This window comes from Periplaneta americana, chromosome 11 (assembly GCF_040183065.1).
Source record: "Periplaneta americana isolate PAMFEO1 chromosome 11, P.americana_PAMFEO1_priV1, whole genome shotgun sequence".
Classification (NCBI taxonomy): domain Eukaryota; kingdom Metazoa; phylum Arthropoda; class Insecta; order Blattodea; family Blattidae; genus Periplaneta; species Periplaneta americana.
The window spans coordinates 160,881,181-160,887,180 of record NC_091127.1 but is presented as its reverse complement, the minus strand read 5'-3'; positions in this window follow the sequence as shown (position 1 = coordinate 160,887,180).

Genomic DNA, 6,000 nt, shown 5'->3' with positions numbered 1-6,000 from the left:
CTTAAAATAGGTACTAAAAATTGTATTTGTGTTCGTCGAATATGAGGAATCGGTTACTGTAATTTCAACTTTCAAGTACGTATTTTTGTGCAACATAACCTAGAAGACTTGGAATCGGTGTCGTGAAAATGTAGGCTACAAGTATTGTACCGGTAAGAAACATTGAAAATGTCTACGAATTCCAACCAATTATTGTATATAATTTTCTGAAACGTAAATGTTATGTTAAATAAATCATGCTGTGAAAGTTACACACGAAAAAAAAACCGAAAGAGAATTGGGAGGACAAATTTAGAAGGTACGCAAACGCGTCCTTCCAAGGGGTTGGGGGCTGTACAAAACTAAATATGTGAGCTCCAAGCCTGTTGGCCACTAGTCTCATTCCGGGTTACGCTGCTCCACTGAAGGAGCTCTAGAAAATTTTGAAGGGGAAGCCGAAATTGGACGCAACCTCTTAGGTACCACATACGCGAGGGGGACTGAGATTTGATCAAATGATCACGGAACGGGGCGAGGAGGAGATGGCTGGTGTTTGCCGTTAGGATGGCGAGACGTTGTCATCTGTTGTTCGATGACAAAGCATGTGAAGGCCGTCGGAAGAAGCGCCGTGAAATCTAAATCTGCAATTTGAGAGGTCCCTGTCTTTTTAAATTGCGACTAATTGAGTGACCTCGTATATTTAATAGACAAATTATAGGTTCCGAACTAGGGCATACGTCGTTAATAGTAAAGGGGAATATATATGGGGAAGGGCATATAGGTCCGTGGCCCATTTCTTATAGGGCTCATCCTGACATTTGTCTTACGCCTGAGGTAAACCACGGAATACCTTAGGCAGGATGAGTTGCCTCATATAAGAGACTAGTCAATTTGGCTATTATGTAGGAGGTGATTGTTGTCATGAGCCTTGTTGAATCGTCTCAATTTCGAGACCAGCCATTTGGCTATATGATGGCTCAATTACGAAGAGGGGGGAGAGATGTAATTGTTAATTAATTTAGAGTAATTAGGGAGATTCATGGGCATATGAGTGCAGGTACGTGGCCCATTTCTTTTAGGGCTCATCCCGACATTTGTCTTAGCGCCTTAGGAAAACCACGGAAAAACCTTAGGCAGGACACACGAACTTATAAAATCTGATTTGAGATGTACGCCAATGAACAATGAAAACCTCAAAATTTGGGAATTCCTTGCTTCAACATGTTGCAGTTGTCATTAGAATTTCTCAGAAGTTTGTTGGGATTTCTTGTCCAATCTGTCGAAACTATAACACGGAACATGGCCGTTTGAAACAGGTACGCTACCTCGATCAGTGCACTGAAATCGATCGCAACAAATCTACGGATGCCTCTTACAAAACCGTTTTTTTTTTGGAACAGTTTCTTTGTCGAAATAGCTTCACTTGAAACTGTTTTAAAAAAATAACAGTTTAGCCCATCTCTAATGTGAAATAAGTAATGGGAAACTTAAGTGCGAGTGTCTAACTTTTGTAGCAATTTATAGGCGATAAAGCTGGGACTTGTGATTGGTAGATTGTTGATGTGACGCGTATTTAGGGGGAGGTACCGTTCTCAGCTGCAGTGTCAACAGAAACTCACTGACTGGGCTCTGTACTCAAGGACACACCGCAGGAAAGTTAAGGGTATATGTACGTTAACTATCAGAAATATTATCAGAAAATGCAGGCTCTAAATTTCTAAATTGTTATAAGGAAATGAACTTAAAATTGGACAAAAATTACAAGGTACCACAACAGGACTTACTTACTTACAAATGGCTTTTAAGGAACCCGAAGGTTCATTGCCGCCCTCACATAAGCCCGTCATCGGTCCCTATCCTGTGCAAGATTAATCCAGTCTCTATCATCATATCCCACCTCCCTCAAATCCATTTTAATATTATCCTCCCATTTACGTCTCGGCCTCCCTAAAGGTATTTTTCCCTCCGGTCTCTCAACTAACACTCTATATGCATTTCTGGATTCACCCATACGTGCTACATGCCCTGCCCATCTCAAACGTCTGGATTTAATGTTCCTAATTATGTCAGGTGAAGAATACAATGCGTGCAGTTCTGCGTTGTGTAACTTTCTCCATTCTCCTGTAACTTCATCCCGCTTAGCCCCAATTATTTTCCTAAGCACCTTATTCTCAAACACCCTTAACCTATGTTCCTCTCTCAGAGTGAGAGTCCAAGTTTCACAACCATACAGAACAACCGGTAATATAACTGTTTTTTAAATTCTAACTTTCAGATTTTTGGACAGCAGACTGGATGATAAGAGCTTCTCAACCGAATAATAACACGCATTTCCCATATTTATTCTGCGTTTAATACAACAAGACTTATTAGAACTTAAATATCTGATAGAAGTATAAAAAGGTTACGAATAATATTTTTAAGAATTCACTTTTTCCTTCAACTTAAATTTTCCAAAATTTGAAAATTTTCACACATTATTTCATAACTCCACAACCATTAGAGATAGAATTCTGAAGTTTTGTACACTGATTTAACATGCATTAATGCAAAAGGTAGACTACAATAATGCTCATTTCTTTGAAAATAGAAAAATTAGGTCACAAAACATTATGCAAGTTTTAATATATTTTATATAGGACAAATTAAAAATTAATTGTATTAAAACTAACAACTCTACATGTCTGAGAGTAGTCTACTTTTCAGAAATAAGTGTTTATTACATGCAGGAAAAATATTAAAGACGTCAGAGAGACCATAACAATGTTATGGTTACCAAATGACGTAACTGCAGAATTTTTTTGTTTTGTTTTGTTTTTTTTTTTTCATACTCTGATAAAACTGGTTTGAAAAATATTGTTACTAATAATTTTTTTTATAATTTTATTGGATATTTAAGTTCTAATGAGTCTTGTTATGGTACCTCGTAATTTTGGTCCAATTGTGAGTTCATTTCCTTATAAAATTTTATAAATATACAGCCTGCATTTTCTGATAATATTTGTGGTCGTTCACGTACATATACCCTTAAGTGCGAGTGTCTTACTTTTGCCGCAGTCTGGGCAGCAAGACTGACAGCTGTGATTGGCAGATTGCTGAAGTGACGTGTATAGGAGGTGGTACCATTTTCAGCTACAACATCAATAGATGCTCGTAGACAGTGCATTGTACTCAAGGACACGCGCCAAAAACCCTGGCGTCAGCTATACATGTACGAATGGCACATTTTATTAAACATAGGCAGAATTCAAGAATTACAACAATTGGCTATTACAAAATAATACAATAAAGTAAAATTGTCCTACTTTCTATAGTTAGGAAGACAATCTTTGATTTCTTTCCCTTTCAACTATATCAGGGAAAATTGTTTGAGCAGAATGGATGCGTAACACTGCTTCCAACGCAACATCGAACAAACATGACTTATGCAAATCAAGATTTCAGGTATAACTCCCTGTAAAGTTGATTTGAATAATTTCGAGGGAAAAATTGTTCCGGAGCCGGGTATCGAACCCGGGACCTTTGGTTTAACGTACCAACGCTCTACCACTGAGCTACCCGGGAACTCTAACCGACACCGATCCAATTTTTCCCTCTATATCCACACACCTCAAAGTGGGCTGACAACCGTCAAGCAACCAACTTTGAGTGCACACTAACTCCGTGTGACTTAAATTGTGGTTTTCTGTTAACGAACAGTGACGTGTATTATGCAAATCAAGATTTCAGGTATAACTCCCTGTAAAGTTGATTTGAATAATTTCGAGGGAAAAATTGTTCCGGAGCCGGGTATCGAACCCGGGACCTTTGGTTTAACGTACCAGTGCTCTGCCAACTGAGCTACCCGGGAACTCCACCCGACACCGTCTCAACTTTTCCCTTTATATCCACACAACTCGCGTGGGCTGACGAAACGCCAGAGACCCACATCGAGTGCACACAAACTCTGTGTGACTTGGAATTGTGGTTTTCTGTTAACGTACACAGTGACAGTGGTAGAGCGTTGGTACGTTAAACCAAAGATCCCGGGTTCGATACCCGGCTCCGGAACAATTTTTCCCTCGAAATTATTCAAACATGACTTAGTTTTACTCTAATTCAGGTTCATGACTGAGAATATGTGTTCGCAAAGGTATGTACAGCCAAACATAACAATAAACTTGCATGTCAGTGCGTGGATAAACGGAAACTCTTTTTGTTCCAAGTTCTTATAAAGCCTGTAATATTGTAATATCGATCTTTTAAAATTATGTGACACTGAAGCCTTATCAATTCTCTTTGGAATTTGAATGGAGCCTGCTCAACATTGACAGAAAAGGGCATCATAAAAATGTTCACAAAGTTCCTACACGCGGCGGCAGATTGTCTGTGGAGAGAGTCTAATTAACTCAACGTCACCAGGAAAGGACACAATATCTCTGAAGTTGAAATCATACACGCCTTTACAAACATTCATTCCGTAAAAGGCCACTTATTAAAATTATTAAAATGTTGGATAATATAGTAGAACGAAAGGGGATGGGCTGAACTGTTAATCGAAAAAATCGGATAATCCGTACCACAGAAGACTTTCATAAATTAAGTGTTGCATAATTCAGTTTCATAATTTTCTCTGTGGTCATGTGTTTTAACACATTAGGTACTGGATCAGAATTTCTAAGTACAGTAGTTCTGTTGAAATGAGTAGGTGAAGAAAGAATAATGCTGAAACTGATCAGGAAGAGAAAAAGGAATTGGCTGGGTCACTGACTGAGAAGAAACTGCCTACTGAAGGATGCACTGGAAGGAATGGTGAACGGGAGAAGACTTCGGGGCAGAAGAAGATATCAAATAATAGAAGGCATTAAGTATGGATCATATGCGGAGTCTAAGAGGAAGGCAGAAAATAGAAAGACTGGAGAATGCTGGGTTTACAGTGACGGAACACTATGAATTAATGAATTAATGACGGATTTCTAAGGGTCAAGGAAACTTCCTATCATGGATTTCTGTGGAAAGAAAGGAAATGTATAGGTCTCATGTTATAGATTGAAGTAATTTATACACTTTATCCTTGTTTTTTTATTAAATCTCGCACAGTTCTAACTCCAATCTCGTATCCTGGTGTGAGATGAACAAAAGTTGCTCTGGACTTCTCTTCGATACTTAGCACAACATGTATTCTTTTGACACTTCTGGAAGACGTTTTCCAGAGAAATTAAACAGGTCACTCGGACAGTAGATCATTATGTGTAAGGGCAAAGGCTTGTAATATCACTGTCTATAAAGAAATACGTACTAATGTATTGTGCAGTACTCAATATTTTTTCTGGAACGAAAAAAGAGATAATTACAGACGGATAATCCAACAATCGGTTAATAGGATGACGGATAATCGGGGCTCTACTGTATTTACATCTGGTTAAATTAGTCATTTGGATATTATTTGAAAGTATTTATTAAAATTATACAGGCTTTAAAAATATATTATATAGTGTATATTTAATAATTTAAATAATAATTAAATTAATCATTTATATATAGGTGCTAGTATTGTTAAAAAATGGCTTCATTTCAACTTCCTTTCTTTAAATATATCTAAATCAACTTTAGTTCCTTTTTCGTTAACAGCTGCCAGTGTTCAAAATTTAAAATTTAACGATGTGTTAAATACACATAATACACAGTGAAAATTGTTTAGATCCCAAAAGTTGTAAATGTGCACCATTGAAAGAAGCCACGTATGTCAAATATCTGGGTATCATTATTGATCAGAATTTAAAATGGCCTCATCATATTACTTATCTTTGTAAGAGGCTTCGTAAAACAATTTATAAATTCGTTAATCTTCGATGCTACTTACCCATTAGAGTTTTACGAAATGTTTATTTGGCCATTATTCAGTCTATCATTCAATATGGTATAATTGTTTGGGGTGGAAGTACAAAAATTAATCTTAGTCCGTTAAATTTACTATAAAAACGAATAATTAAAATTTGTTTGAAGAAACGTTTCGATTATCCAACTAAATTAATTTATTCT